We start from the raw sequence: 15932 nt of genomic DNA, 5'->3' as shown, positions 1-15932 counted from the left end.
GCGCTGCAGGGAGTGTAGCAGTGAAGATGACCAGAGGTCACTCTCGTCACCATTTTGGTTTTGGCTGGCTCCTTTACTGCAAACTGTTTTATCAGCAAGGTCTTTATGACCTGTGTTTTGTGCCAACTTCCTATCTCATCCTGTGACTCAGGATGCCTTCACTGTCTGAGAATGAGCCCGGTAGGTTTCAGCCTCATTTTCCCCAGCTCCTGTTTAAGATGCAGTTGCTCTGGTTCCCACGCCTCTGACAATCACACCCTCCGAGCCCAATTAGATACTTTTTGAAAGCAGGGGCTGGGTGCAGTGGCTCATGCCTGTAATCCCAGCACTTTGGGAGGCCAAGGCGGATGGATCATGAGGTCAAGAGTTTGAGACCAGCCTGAAAACATGGTGAAACCCCATCTCTACTAAAGAGACAAAAAAAATTAGCCGGGCATGGTGGTGTTCACCTGTAATCCCAGCTGCTTGGGTGCCTGAGGCAGGAGAATCACTTGAACCCGGGAGGCAGAGGTTGCAGTGAGCTGGGATAGCGCCATTGCAGTCCAGTCTGGGTGACAGAGTGAAACTTCGTCTCAAAAAAAAAAAAAAAAAAGGAAGAAAGAAAGAAAAAAAAAAAAAGCAGGAGCCCAGTATTTTTCCCTTCCTCCTATCTCAGGGCTTGGCCAGGCTGAGCTCCTAGTGGGGACCCAACAATTACTTACATTGAATCAGAAGATTCAGAAGCATTGTCTTCTCATCTGTTCCTTTAGCTATATGATTCCCAAAGTCTCTAAATCGTGAAGGGTTTTCAAAGTATAGACAAATTTTTGCATTGTATTTGAATATGTCAGAAGCAATTATTGTATGTAAATTTCAGGAGATATACAGCCACCGTAATAATTTGTTTTTGTTTGTTTGTTTTTGTTTTTGAGATGGAGTCTCGCTCTGTTGCCTAGACTGGAATGCAGTGATGTCAGCTCACTGCAATCTCCACCTCCCGGTTTCAAACAATTATTGTGCCTCAGCCTCCCCAGTAGCTAGAACCACAGGTGCCCACCACATTTTTTTATTTTTAGTAGAGATGGGGGTTTCCCCACATTGGCCAGGCTGGTTTTGAACTCCTGACCTTAAGTGATCTGCCCATCTTGGCTTCCCAAAATGTTGGGATTACAGGCATGAGCTGCTGCGCCCAGTCTTGATTTCTTTAAATAATCTGTTTTGTGTGTGTTTGTTTGCTACTGTTTTAGTTCAATGACTTTTGAAAACAAAATCTGAGCTTTAGCTAGGAACCCTCAGGGAGTCTGTTGTAGTTCAGATACATCTAAAGTGTTGACAATAGTATAATCCAGAAAAAAATCACTATTTCCCACACTAGCCATCCTTTAGGATGTGTCATACTTTGCTGAAACATGTTCCTGAATCCTGACGTCTAAACATGAAGCTTACATTTCATACAAGGAGAGGTCCTGGTAATAAAGCCGTTGAACAATAAGAGAGTCTATTTCTTTACACTGATGATAATGAAAGCACAATAGAAGAAATCTGCTATTTGGGGGGATAAGATGTAATGAGCTAGGATTCAAAACAAGGTCTGCTTGATACCAAAGTCCATACATTTAACAACCACATTTTCCACTCTCCAAATACATATATGGGTAAAATAAAGCAAGAAAATGCATACTTTAGAAGCAATAGAAAAGTATCCAACGACAAGATACTGTTACCAATTTTAAAACAAATTGAGGGCACCAAAAGCTTTCTTAGATTCTTAGTTACTTGATAAATAGATTGAAATTATCTCAAATGATAAGGGCTGGTTGAGAGGATACTCATGTCAAAAGATACTCAGGTCAAAAAAGAAGGATACTCATGTCAAAAAAAGGAGATAGTGAGGCCAGACGTGGTAGCTCACACCTGTAATCTCAGCACTTTGAGAGGCTGAGGTGGGCAGATCACCCAATGTCAGGAGTTTGAGACCAGCCTGGCCAACATGGTGAAACCCCGTCTCCACTAAAAAATATAAAAATTAGCTGGGTGTGGTGGCGGGCACCTGTAATCCCAGCAACTCAGGAGGCTGAGGCAGGAGAACCGCTTGAATCCAGGAGGTGGAGGTTGCAGTGAGCTGAGATCACGCCACTGCACTCCAGCCTGGATGACAGAGCAAGACACCATCTCAAAAAACAAACAACAAACAAAAAGGCGATAGTGATCCTCTTGAAAGAACAGGATGGGTGACCCTCGTGGGCCTTGCAGGAAGAATTGAACTGGAACCCCAAAGGCACATGTAGGAACTAGATTACCTTGTCATCCCCTCAACAGCAGAGGCTATGGCACTAGATCACTATCACAAATGTGACTCAGTTATCCTCAATCTCTGCAAAATGTCTAAGGCCAACATAACTTTTTCTAGACATATATGCATATCTGAGATAAAGGACAGTTAGCACTAAGGTGGGGTTATGAGTCTGTCAAGTGTACTATCAGCTCCCTTGACCAGCTCTTGAGTCTCTGAACTTGGTTGGTTGAGTGCCAACCCAGGTGACATTCACTTCTCTACCCACTCAGCACCTGCACCTGTGCAGCTGTATGTGGCTAGTGGAAAACATACAACCTTGATAGCCAGTCTTCCTTTAAATTCATGAGTGCAGCTGTCAGTGCATGCTCATCCTAGGCCTAGATACCTTCTCTTCTGTCCTCAAACCTCCAACACGTCTTCCCAATTCTCATTCTTAGCTGAGGAAAATGGAAGCAATTATAAGAGAATTCCACACTCACCACACCTACCCACCTTCCAACCTTCGTGCCCATGTTCTCTGTCTCCTCTCACCTTACTCTAGATGAACTATTGGCACTCTTTTCAGGGGCCAACCCTTCCACTCCAGCACTAGATTCCGTTCCCTCTCATCTACTCAAGGTCTTCGTTTGAACAATTCTCCCGTCTCTTTATTAACAAATTTCCCCTCTCTGTTGGAACTTTCTCATCAGTGAACAACCATGTTATTTCTCCCATTTTAACCTTCTCTTGTTCCCACTTTTCCCCACCACAAAACAAAGACAAAATTTGCTTGTAAAAGACTTGTCTATATTCATTGCCTCCAATTCCTTTCCTTCAATTCTCTGTCAAATCCACTTTAAAAAACATTTCTCATATCACTCAGTCACCAGCAGTAGTTGAAACAGTAAATAACTCACTCCTCCTTGAAGCATTGTCTTCATTGACTTCCAGGACACCGCCCTCTCACTTGGTCCAAAGTCACTGGCAACTCTTTCTCAGTTCCCTCTGCTTGTTTCCTCTTATTTTGCTATACTCGTAACAGGACAGCATCCAAGCCTCAGTCCTTGAATCTCTTCTATTCTCTACACTCATTTCCCTGTTGATCTCACCTAGTCTCATCACTTAATTGCCTGTTGGGTTCACAACTATGCCAATTATCATGCTTGGGGTCAGCTTCCAGTCCATGCTGAGGTCCGAAGGGAGTAGGTAGATGAGCAGCAAGAACATTTGGGAAGCTGTAGGCAGGTGAAAGATGATTTTATTCAGCAGCAGCTCTCATCAACAACTTTCTCACACTATCTGCGCTGTCTCAGCTGCTTAGTCCAGTGGCTCCCACACACCGCTGCCCAGACAGCTGCCCCCTGCCTCAGGGTCAGCAGCTTAACTCTTTCTCTCTCCAGGCTCAAGCTGAGCCATGCTGTACCCTGGCTTCCCACTGTCTGCAAAATGGACAGCTTTGGTTCTCTTTCTCTAGGTGCCAGCATGCCTGTATAGTGTCAGCAGGACAATTATACCTTTTACAGACAACAGTGGCTTAAAGCCAAATGATGAGACTTCCCATGTTATGGCTACATGGCTGTGATAACAAGTGGAGTTATATGCCTGCACTCTAAACTCACTGAGTCACTCTGGATGTTTACCTCGGCCTATCCTTGACCAAAGCACAGCCATGTTCCTTACAATGCCATCCATCTATAGGAGATGACATCTATCGATCTGTCTCTCCAGCCCCGATCTCTCTCCTGAACTCAACCAATATATCAGCTACTGACTTGACATCTCAATATAACCAATAAACCTGTAAATTCCACGTGTCCAAGACTGAACTCCTGATCACCTCCTTCAAACCTGTTCCAGCAGCTGTCTTCCTCTTTGTTGTTGTTGTTGTTGTTATTTATTTGAGACAGAGTCTCACTCTGTCACCCAGGCTGGAGTGCAATGGCATGGTCTCAGCTCACTACAACCCCTGCCTCCCCGGGTTCAAGCGATTCTCCTACCTCAGCCTCCCCAGTAGCTGGGATTACAGGTGTGCGCCACCACACTGGGCTAATTTTTATATTTTTAATAGAGACAGGGTTTCGCCATGTTGGCCAGGCTGGTCTCAAACTCCCTACCTCATGTGATCCACCTGCCTCGGCCTCCCAAAGTGCTGAGATTACAAGCATGAGCCACCGCACCTGGCTCTTTGTTTTGTTTGTTCGTTTGTTTGTTTGTTTTGAGATGGAGTTTTACTCTTGTCACCCAGGCTGGAGTGCAGTGGCATGATCTCGGCTCACTGCAACCTCTGCCTCCGGGGCTCAAGTGGTTCTCCTGCCTCAGCCTCCCGAGTAGCTGGGATTACGAGTGTGTGCCACCATGCCCGGCAAAGTTTTGTATTTTTAGTAGAGACAGGGTTTCACCACGTTGGCCAGGCTGGTTTCGAACTCCTGACCTCAAGTGGTCCACCTGCCTCGGCCTCCCAAAGTGCTGGGATGACAGGTGTGAACTACCGCGCCTGGCCCCTCATTTCTGTTAATGGCAACCCCATCCTTTTGGCAGCACAAGCTCCAAATCTAGAAGTCATCTTTGTCTTATCTCTTTCTCTCTCTCAAACCAACATTCAGTCCGTCAGCAATGGATTTTCAACTCTACTCTTCAGTTATACTTAGAATCCAGCCACTTCTTATCACCTCCACTGTTACCATCCTGGTCCAACTCACCATTATCTTTGGCATAGATTAAGCCTGTCTGGTTCCCTGCTTTCATCCTTGTCACTTTCAATCTATTTGCAACATGCAGCCAGAGCAATCTTTAAAATTATGTCATGTTACTACTCTGTTCCAAACTCTCCATGGCTTTTTATTTCACAGAGTAAAAGCCAAAAGCCTTACAATGGCCTTCAAGGTCTGATAGAATCTGCGTTCTTCCCCCGACCCCGATTTCTTTGATCTGTCAACTCCTATTACTCTCCCTTTTCTCAGTCAGTTTCAACCATCTGGCCTCCTTACCATTCCTTGAACACCCAGAGATATTCTCCCTTCAAGTCAGGTCTTTGCATTTGCTCATACCTCTGCCTGGAATATGCTTTTCCCAAATATCTTGATATCTGTTCCCTCTCTTCCTTCAAGTCTTTGCTCAGTGTTGTCTGCACAGTGAGGCCTTCTTTGACTACTGCATCTAAAATGTAGAAAAAAAGCACGCATTTTTGTCTACCATGTTCACTGCCATATCTCAACACCTAAAACAATGATGTTGCAGTGAACGCTATGGGGCTCCCATCCACATCCCCTTTGCAGCTGAGGCAGTTGTTGCGCTGCTGGGAGTGTTGGTGGTGATGACCCTCAGCTGAGTGCCTCTCCAGGCATTGCTCTCAGCTGAAGAAAGTTGCCTTAGCCATGTTTCTGCTCCTCTCCTAGAGCTAAAGGCTAGCCCGCAACAAATGACTTGCCCACCACTGGGGATATGAAGGCTCAGCCCCCTTGCCTCAACTTGGGATGACTCTAAAGATTCATCCCCAGCTGCAGAGCTGCCAGTAGGGTCAGCTGAGGCCTTTATTGTAACTGCACCATGGTTCAACGGCTCCCTTTGCCCAATCCTACTTACTTAATTCTCCCAGATATTGATGCAGAGGGCACTCCCTCAATGAGCTTTCTGCACATAAATCTTGATTTCAGTGTCTGTTCCTAGTATTCTGTTAGAAACTTGACCTAACACCATTTGTATCAGTAGGGGATAGAGGAAGTAAACTCTAAAAAGACTTTTGGCACTAGATTACCAAGTAATGTGGACCTCATCACTGGCAGTAATTGAGCATTAGTATCCCTTGGAAAACTGTAATGGCACAATTGTTAAATTTTTCCCTGGTGTTGAATTGGGAGGGGATACTGTTGGAAGGGGACAAACTGGCAGGTGCATTATCTCAAGCTTTTGCGAGATTCAGGGGGAAGTACTAAATATAATGCCTCTTGCTGGGTGCTATTGATGAATTTGAGAAAGACAATGAAAGACTGGACTCCCAATCAGTCATTGCAGGTGAAGTGACCAAGTCAGAGGCCTCTTTGGCAGCATAATAAAGAGGCTTTCATTTCCCACAGCCAAAGGGCAGTAAAAGCTGAGGATAAGGCTGAGGATTTAGGTGTGGTGGCTCACACCTGTAATCCTAGCACTTTGGGAGGCCAAGGCAGGAGGATTGCTTGAGCCCAGGAGTTCAAGACCAACTGGGGCAACATAGTGAGACCCTATAATCTACAAAAAATGAAAACGTTAGCCAGGTGTGATGACATGTGCCTGTAGTCCCAGCTACTCAGGAAGCTGAGGTGGGAGGATCACTTGAGCCCAGGAGTTCAAGGTTGCAGCAAGCTGTGATCGTGCCACTGCACTCCAACCTGGGTGACAGAGCAAGACCCTGTCTCGCCAAAAAAAAAAAAAAAAAAAAGCATCACAGAGAATGTTGAATTCTCAGTCCCAGCAAGTCAAGAAAAAGTGGGATTCTGAGACTGAGATGAAGTCTTAATGGGCTAATATACTTGGAAACCTTGAAACCCAGATCCCCCTGAACCCTCCAGGCCTGCAGAAATGGTTTGGTCCTCTCTGTTAAACAGAGACTAGAACTCACTTGGCTTGAAGATGCTGCAGAGGCTTCTACCTTGTAAGGCAACATGTGTTTTCCTTGGGACCTCCCTTTGCGCAACCAGATGAATATCTAGGGTCACCATCCTTTGTTCAGTTTCTGGACTCAGAACCCACTGGGTAAAAGATAAATTGGGTCCTCAGGAGGAAGGATCTTATAATACCATGACAAGTGTATAGTAATGATTTCCCACAGAGATCTAGGGACATTTAGTCAAGGAACCATCCACTGGAGACAGAGGAACACCCATACATTTTGAAGGTTGTGGAATGTAACATTCAAGATGACACTGGTATTCAAAGTGTAAACATGGACCCTCCATCAGAGTTGAAGACACATGAAGGCTAGAAATAAATAGAATTGTGGCCCAGTTCTAACTCACAGTGAGTCCACTTGGTCCAAGTCCTATCAAGTGGTTATTTCCTTGCTCTTTGAATGTATACTTGGAATGGACATACTTGGAAGTTGATAGTACTCCCACATTAGGTTTTGTTTTTTTGTTGTTGTTTTGTTTTGTTTTGTTTTGAGATGGAGTTTTACTCTTGTTGCCCAGGTTGGAGTGCAACAGCACGATCTCAGCTCACTGCAACCTCCTCCTCCCGGGTTCAAGTGATTCTCCTGCCTCAGCCTCCCAAGTAGCTGGGATTACAGGTGTGCACCACCATGCCTGGCTAATTTATTATTATTAGTAGTAGTAGTATTAGTATTTTTAGTAGAGATGGTGTTTCACCATGTTGGTCAGGCTGGTCTCGAACTCTTGACCTCCTGATCCACCCGCCTTGGCCTCCCAAAGTGCTGAGATTACAGGTGTGAGCCACCGCACCTGGCTGCACATTCGTTTTTGACCTGAGGTAGGAATTATTGCAGTGGGAAATGCTAAGTTGCTAAATGAAAGTCTTTCGGCTTCCGCCCAGTCAATGTAGTAAATAAAATGTCATGCGGTGGGTAGGAATAGCTCTGACTGATGCCACTGTTAGAAACCTAAAGGGTACAGGCCGGGTTCGGTGGCTCATGCCTGTAATCCCAGCACTTTGGGAGGCCTAGGCAGGCGGATCGCCTGAGGTCAGGAGTTCGAGACCAGACGGGTCAACATGATGAAACCCCATCTCTACTAAAAATACAAAAATTAGCCAGGCATGGTGGTGGACGCCTGTAATCCCAGTTACTCAGGAGGCTGTGAGGCAGGAGAATTGCTTGAATCCGGGAGACAGAGGTTGCAGTGAGCCGAGATCGTGCCACTGCACTGCACTCCAGTCTGGGCTACAGAATGAGACTCCATCTCAAAAAAAAAAAAAAAAGAGAAAAAAGAAAAAGAAAAAGAAAACAAACCTAAAGGATACAGGGCCAGCAGTTCTCGTAATATCCCTATTGAATTTATTTCTCTGGCCCCTACAAAAACCAGCCTGAAGACTACTGCAAATTCAACCAAGTTGTAGCTGTAATTGTAATTGCTGAGACAGAAGTAATATATTTGTTAGGGTAGATTAATGTCAGTTTACCCATCAGTCAGATTTTTGTTTTAGGGATCCAGAGGTCTGGGGAATGATTTTCCATCCCCTGCAAATTGAAGGACAAAATGTTGCACCTTGTACCTCCCACCACTAAGAAAGAAGCACAATGCCTGGTAGGCCTCTTTGGATTCTGAGGTAGCATAGTCCGTATTTAGGAATACTGCTGCAACCCACATACTGACGAACATGAAAGTCTGCTGACTTTGAGCAGATATTAGTGCAGGAAAGGACCCTGCAGGTCCAGGCAGTGGGGCAAGTGGTCCCACAGCCACTTGGTTGATACTAAGCAGAAGACCTTCTGGTAAGAGGTATTGGTGGCTCACAAGGACGTTTTGTGGCAAGCTCCAGTAGGAGAATTACAATGCAATTTTATCTGCAATGAAGTTTGATGCAAAGTTCCTGGGAGGTGAGCAAATGGCCAGAACAGCCCATTTTGCGTAGTTCTATTAGATCCTGAAAACCATGCTTTTGAGCAGGCCCAGGAGCAATCTACAAGATGGAAGTGGTACACTGAGAATTGTGCACAAGTAGGGCCCAAGGGAACAAGCAGGTAGCCCAGACCCCCATATTATTCATTCATATTGTACCAGCACCTCTCCCTCAATTTATCTCTTTGTTTGCTCAAGGAGTCTCTTATAGTCAGCTTAAAGACAAAAACAAAACAAAAAAAAAAACAAAAAGAACCCCTCAAGTTTGGTTTTGTCAATTCAGTAGGTAAGTGCAAGCCAGCATTGGAAAACTGCCGCCCTGCAGCTCTTCTCAGGGTGGCCCTAAACGATAGCAGCAAGGGAAAATTGTCCCAGTGGGCAGTTTCAAGCAACGCATTTGATCATCTACTTTGTGTGGAAAGAGAAGTGGCTGGCCCAAGAGAAGAACTCATACAAACTCATGAATGATGGTAAATGGGTTGGATGATTGGTCAGAGGCTTCTAAGGAAAACAACTGGAAAACCACCCAACCACTGGATGACTAGATTTGAAACGTATTCTATGTAAAATTGGGCAAGACCTAAACTAGCACCATTATCAGAGGGCTTAAAGTGTTAAGTGTTTGTTTTACCTTCATGAGATCCAGCATAATACCTCATTGGACCAAGGTACCCACATTACAATGAAGGGGATTGGCAGTGACTGAATGCTATGGTTTGAATGTGTCCCCACAAAATTCATGCATTGGAAACTTAATCCCTAATGCAACAGTGTTGAGAGGTAGGGCCTTTAAGAGGTGATTAGGCCATGACAGCAAAGCCCTCATGAATGGATCAATGTCATTATTGCAGAAATGGGTTACTTATCACAAGAGTGGGCTTGTTATACAAGCAGCTCTCTCTCTCTTTCTCTCTCTCTCTTTCTCATGCTCACTTGCCCTTCTGCCATATTATGACTCAGCAAGAAGGCCCTCTCCAGATGCTAGCACCATGCTCCTGGGCTTCCCAGCCTCTGGAACTCTAAATAAAGTTTTCTTTATAAAGTATCCAGTCCTGTGGTATGCAGCCTTAGCACTTAAAGCAGACTAAGACAGATACTAAGCATGGGTATCTAGTGTGGCATTATCACATTCTGTAACATCTAGAAGCTGCCAGCCTGATAGCATAATGGAATGACCTTTGAAGATAAAATTGAGGTACCAACTTGGAGACAATACCCTGCAAACATGGTGGGACAAGCAGCCTCTAAGATGAGACTCAGTGATCCCTGACTCCTATTATTCACATCTTCGTGTAATCTCTGCCTCTTGAGTGTGAACTTATTGACTGACTTATAATAACAGAATATGGTAGAAGTGATAGGCTGTCACTTCTAACACTAAATTATAAGAAGATTTGTTTCAGATGCTTTCTTTTTCACCATCTTTTGGCTTGCTTGCTTGGAAGCTGGATGTCATAATGTGAGGTATCCCTGTGGACAGACCCATGTGAAAGGGGGCTGGGGCCTACTAACAACCATGTGAGTGATCTTGGAAAATAATATTCCCTCATTTGAGCCTCACAATGAGACTGCAGTCTTGGTCAAACAACCCGACAGCAAATTCATGAAAGATCTTGAGCCACAGGGACCTAGTTAAGCTGCACCTGTATTCCTGGCCCATAGGAACTGTGCAATAACAAACACTTGTTGGCCGGGTGCAATGGCTCACGCCTATAATCCCAGCACTTTGGGAGGCCAAGGAGGAAGGATCACTGGAGGTCAAGAGTTGGAGACCAGCAACACTGACATACCCTGTCTCTACGAACACAGACACAAAAAAGAAAGAAATATGTGCTGTCTTGAGCTACTAAGTTTCGGGGTAATATGCTACGCAGCAATAGATAATAATAGATTGCCCTTCAAGGAACTAAGTGTGGAAAGAAGTGTCTCACCATCGCTCCCAGTGACCCACTTGGGGTATTTGTGTTTCTCATCCTTCTCAACTCTGAGACCTGTATGTTTAGAGGTTCTCATTTGCAGGAGGGGAGTACATCCACCAGAGACACAGGAAGAGACATAGCTTCCACCTAGTCACTTTGAGCTTATTTTGCCAAGAGACCAGTAGGTAAGGAAAGAAGTTATACAGCAGGGATACTTGACTCTAGTCACTAGGAAGAGATAGGGCCAAGGAGGAATACATGTGACTCCCAGGTTATCTGTGATGGATCTTTTTAGTACATGCTTGTCTAGTTTTGACAAGAAATAAATGTAGCTTCCAGTCATAGAAAGGCAAAGTGACTAAGGGCTTAGACCCTCTCAGATATTAGGGCCCGGGTAAGCCATCAGGGGCAGTAGAGGTGCTAGCTGAGGGTGTGGGAAATCTAGAATGGCTAGGAGAGGAAGACATCAGCTGTGGCTGAGACCAGCTGTAATGGCAGGGTGTATACTTAACCCACTAATCTTCTTCAGGTTTCCCAGGAAGAGACCAATCCGAATCTGGAGGAGTTATTTCCAGAGCTTATCACTGAGCAGCGAAAGGTGAACTAAAGTGGATGCTATGTGCACCACCTAGATCCTCTTCTGGACTGAGGGACTCATTTCCCCAGCTGCTGGGAGTGTTGGCTCTTGTTCTGAGCACAATCCTTTCTGGGAATTGCCCTCAGCAGAGAATGACTCATCCAAGATCATGTATTCCCTTCCCACATGCCCATCCTTGGGCAATAACTGGAAAATGTGAGGGTATAAAAGTCTGGTTCCCCAGCCAGGCGCGGTGGCTCACGATTGTAATCCCAGCACTTTGGGAGGCTGAGGCGGGCAGATCATGAGGTCAGGAGATCAAGACCATCCTGGCTAACATGGTGAAACCCCATCTCTACTAAAAATACAAAAACAAAATTAGCTGGGCATGGTAGCAGGCGCCTGTAGTCCCGGCTACTCGGGAGGCTGAGGCTGGAGAATGGTATGAACCCGGGAGGCAGAGCTTGCAGTGAGCCGAGATTCAGCCACTGCACTCCAGCCTGGGCGACAGAGCAAGACTCCGTCTCAAAAAAAAAAAAAAAAAAAAGTCTGGTTCCTTGGCCTCAAGGCCAGATAATTCTAAAGGAGCATCTTATTTCCAGAACTTACCACAAGATTTACTGAGGCATTTTTTTGCATTAGCATCTCAGTTGAATGTCTCCCCCTGCCAATCCAATTTTATGCTCCACTATGGTGTGATCTCAAGGGCAGGCCTAATAAACTTCCTGTACACATCTCTTTTGCAGTGTATTCTGTAAACTCTGACTGATATGGTTTGGCTGTGTCCCCACCCAAATCTCATCTTGAATTGTATCTGCCATAATTCCCGTGTGTTGTGGGACAGACTGGGTGGAAGATAATTGAATCATGGGGGCAGTTTCCCCCACACTGTTTTCGTGGTAGTGAATAAGTCTCACGAGATCTGACGATTTTATAAGGGGTTTTCTCTTTCACTTGGCTCTCATTTCTCTCTTGTCTGATGCCATGTAAGACGTGCCTTTTGCCTTCTGCCGTGATTGTGAGGCTTCCCCAGCCACATGGAACTGCGAGTCCATTAAACTTCTTTTTCCTTATAAATTACCCAGTCTTGGGTATGTCTTTATCAGCAGCATAAGAACAGACTTGTGAACACAGACTGCACTGTTTTCTATACACCCCGGCCAAAGATAAATACAGAATTGCTGAACAAACAAATAAATGATTACTATTTGGAGTTGAGGAATTTCATGCTGCCTTAACCCATATGGACAGAAGGGCCTAAGAACTACCAGAGACCTACAAGTGTTGGAATGGCAGGGAAAAATCCAGAGTTCACTTTGGGCCCATGCCAACATCTCAGAATGAGTATAGAAACCATAGAATAAGAAAGGATGTCAATGGTTTTAAGCATCTTTTTTTTTGGAGAACCACATTTTAGAAGTTCAGTCTTCCATGGTACCCTAATACACAGATGAAAATGGAGAGAGGGCTTACATTTATTTACCAAGTTGGCTTTTCTCATACTTTGAGACACCTCTGAGGAGCCTAGGACCTCTCAGCATAGTTTGAAGTGGGAGAGAGAAACAATGACCTAAATTTTGTATTTACAGAAGTTATTTAACTCTGGAAAAATCCAGCTTTCTGGTAAGTACAGATGCTGGTTTAGACTTAGATATGTATATTTAACAAGGCAATTAAGTGATCATCTTACGGTAACCTAATAACCTACCAAACAAGCATTGTATATGTATATTTCTAAAAACCCCTTTATGTCATTTAATCAAAACTCCGTAAGGAAGATAGAATCATCTCCATTTTAGAGGTAGAAAAACAGACATATGAAAGTTGAGTGATTTTTTTTTTTTTTGAGATGGAGTCTCATGCTTTTGCCCAGGCTGGAGTACAGTGGTGTGATCTCTGCCACCTGGGTTCAAGAAATTCTCCTGCCTCAGCCTCCCAAGTAGCTGGGATTACAGGTCTATAATGCCTGCCACCATGCCCAGCTTATTTTTTTGTATTTTTAGTAGAGATGGGGTTTCACCCTCTTGGTCAGGCTGCTCTTAAACTGCAGACCTCGTGATCCACCCACCTTGGCCTCCCAAAGTGCTGGGATTACAGGCCTGAGACACTGCACCCAGCTGAGTGATTTTTCTTAGGTTACTCAGCTAGCAAGGGATACCTTGAAGAAATTGTGGGTTTGGTTCTAGACTACCACCACGATAAAACAAGTCACATGGACTTTTTTGGTGTCCAGTGCATATAAAACTTATGTTTACATGGTTGTTATTAAGTGTTCAATAGCAGTATGTCTAAAAAAATGCATACACTTTTATTTAAAATACTTTATTGCTAAAAAAAAAAAAAAATGCTAATGATCATCAGAGCCTCGAGTGAGTCATATCTTTTTTTCTGAGACAAAATTTTGCTCTTGTTGCCCAGGTTGGAGTGCAATGGCGCGATCTCAGCTCACTGAAACCTCTGCCTCCTGGGTTCAAGCGATTCTCCTGCCTCAGCCTCCCGAGTAGCTGGGATTACAGGCATGCACCACCACACCCGACTAATTTTGTATTTTTAGTAGAGATGGGGTTTCTCCAGGTTGGTCAGGCTGGTCTCGAACTCCCGACCTCAAGTGATCCACGTGCCTTGGCCTCCCAAAGTGCTGGGATTACAGGCGTGAGCCACTGCGTCCAACCAAGTCATACCTTTTAGTTGGTGGAGAATCTTGCCTTGATGGTGGTGGCTGCTGCCTAATCAAGGTGGTGGTTGCTGAAGACCAGGGTGGCTGTGGCAATTTCCTCAAATAAGACAATGATGTTTGCCACATCAATTGACTCTTCCTTTCACGAATGAGTTATCTGTACCATGTGATGCTGTTTGATATCATTTTACACACAGTAGAACTTCTTCCAAAGTTGGAGTCAATCCTCTCAAACCATGTTAATGCTTTATTAACTGAGTTTGTGTAAAATTCTAAATTCTTGTCATTTCAACAACACATACAGCATCTTCACAAGGAGTAGGTACCATCCCAAGAAACCACGGTCTTTGCTCATCCGTAAGAAGCAACTCCTCATCTGTTCAAGTTAGATCATGAGATTGCAGCAATTCAGTCCCACCTTCAGGCTCCACTTCTAACTCTACCTCTCTTGCTATTTCCACCACATCTGCATTTACTTCCTCCGTTGAAGTCTCCTTGAATCCCCAGGGCTCTGTGAGGGTTGGAATAAAACTTCTTCCAAACTCCTGTTCGTGTCGATATTCTGACATCCTCTCATGAACCACAAATGTTATTAATGGCATCTAGAATGGTAAATCCTTTCACATGGTTTTCAATTTCTTTGCCCAGATTCATCAGAGGACTATTTATGAAAGCTGTAGCCTTACAAAATGTATTAGTACTTTTTTCTATTTTTTTTTTTCTGAGACAGTCTCACTCTGTCACCCAGGCTGGAGGGCAGTGGCGTGATCTCAGCTCACTGCAACCTCCGCCTCCCAGGTTCAAGCAATTCTCCCGCCTCAGCCTCCTGAGTAGCTAGGATTACAGGCATGTGCCACCATGCCTTTTTTTTTTTTTTTTTTTTTTTTTGGTACTTTCTGAAGAGATGGGGTTTCACCATGTTCACCAGGCTGGTCTCGAACTCCTGACCTTGTGATCCACCCGCCTCGGCCTTCCAAAGTGCTGGGATTACAGGTGTGAGCCACCACGTCTGGCCTAGTATTTCTTAAATAAGACTTGAAAGTCAAAATTATTCCTTGATCCATAGGTTGTAGAATGGATGTCATGTTAGCAGGCATGAAAACATCAATCTTCTTGTACATTTCCATCACAGCTCGAGTGACTAGGTGCATTGTCAACGATCTTATCATATTTTGAGTGTTTGGTTTTTTTCCGCCCCTGAGCAAGAGGTCTCAACAGTGGGCTTAAAATATTAGATATGCTACACTATAGAGATGTGCTATTGTCCATGCTTTGCTGTTGTATTTCTAGAGCACAGGCAGAGTAGATTTAGCTTAACTTTTAAGGGCCCTAGGATTTTCGAAATGGTAAATGAGTATTGGCTTCAGCTTAAAGTCACCAGCTGCATAAACCCCTAACAAGTCAGTTTTTGAAGCTTTGAAGCCAGGCATTGACTTCTCTCCAGCTATGAAAGGCCTAGATGGCATCTGCTTCCAATAGAAGGCTATTTTGTCTACATTAAAAACTTGCTATTTAGCACAGCCCCTTCATCAATTATCTCAGCTAGACCTTCTAGACAACTTGCTGCAGTTCCTACATCAACTCTTGCTGCTTCACCTTGCACTTTAATGTTATGGAGATGGGTGCTTTCCTTAAACTCCATGAACCAACCTCTGCTAGTTTTAAACTTTACTTCCATAGCTTCTTCACCTCTCTGACTTCAAGGAATTGGAGTTAGGGGCTTGCTCTGGATAAGGTTTTGGCTTAAGAGAATGTTGGGCCTGTTTCGATCTTCTATCCAGACCACCAAAACTCTGTATCAGCAATAGGGCTCTTCTGTTTTCTTATCATTGTGTATTCACTGCACTGGAGTAGCACTTCTAATTTCCTTCAAGATTTGTCTTTTGCATTCACAACTTGTCTAATGAACCCAAGAGGCCTATCTTTCTGGCCCATCTCAGATTTTGCCATGCCTTCC

This window comes from Macaca mulatta, chromosome 1 (genome assembly GCF_049350105.2).
Source record: "Macaca mulatta isolate MMU2019108-1 chromosome 1, T2T-MMU8v2.0, whole genome shotgun sequence".
Lineage (NCBI taxonomy): Eukaryota > Metazoa > Chordata > Mammalia > Primates > Cercopithecidae > Macaca > Macaca mulatta.
The sequence above is the reverse complement of the archived record's forward strand: the minus strand, read 5'-3'. Positions refer to the sequence as shown.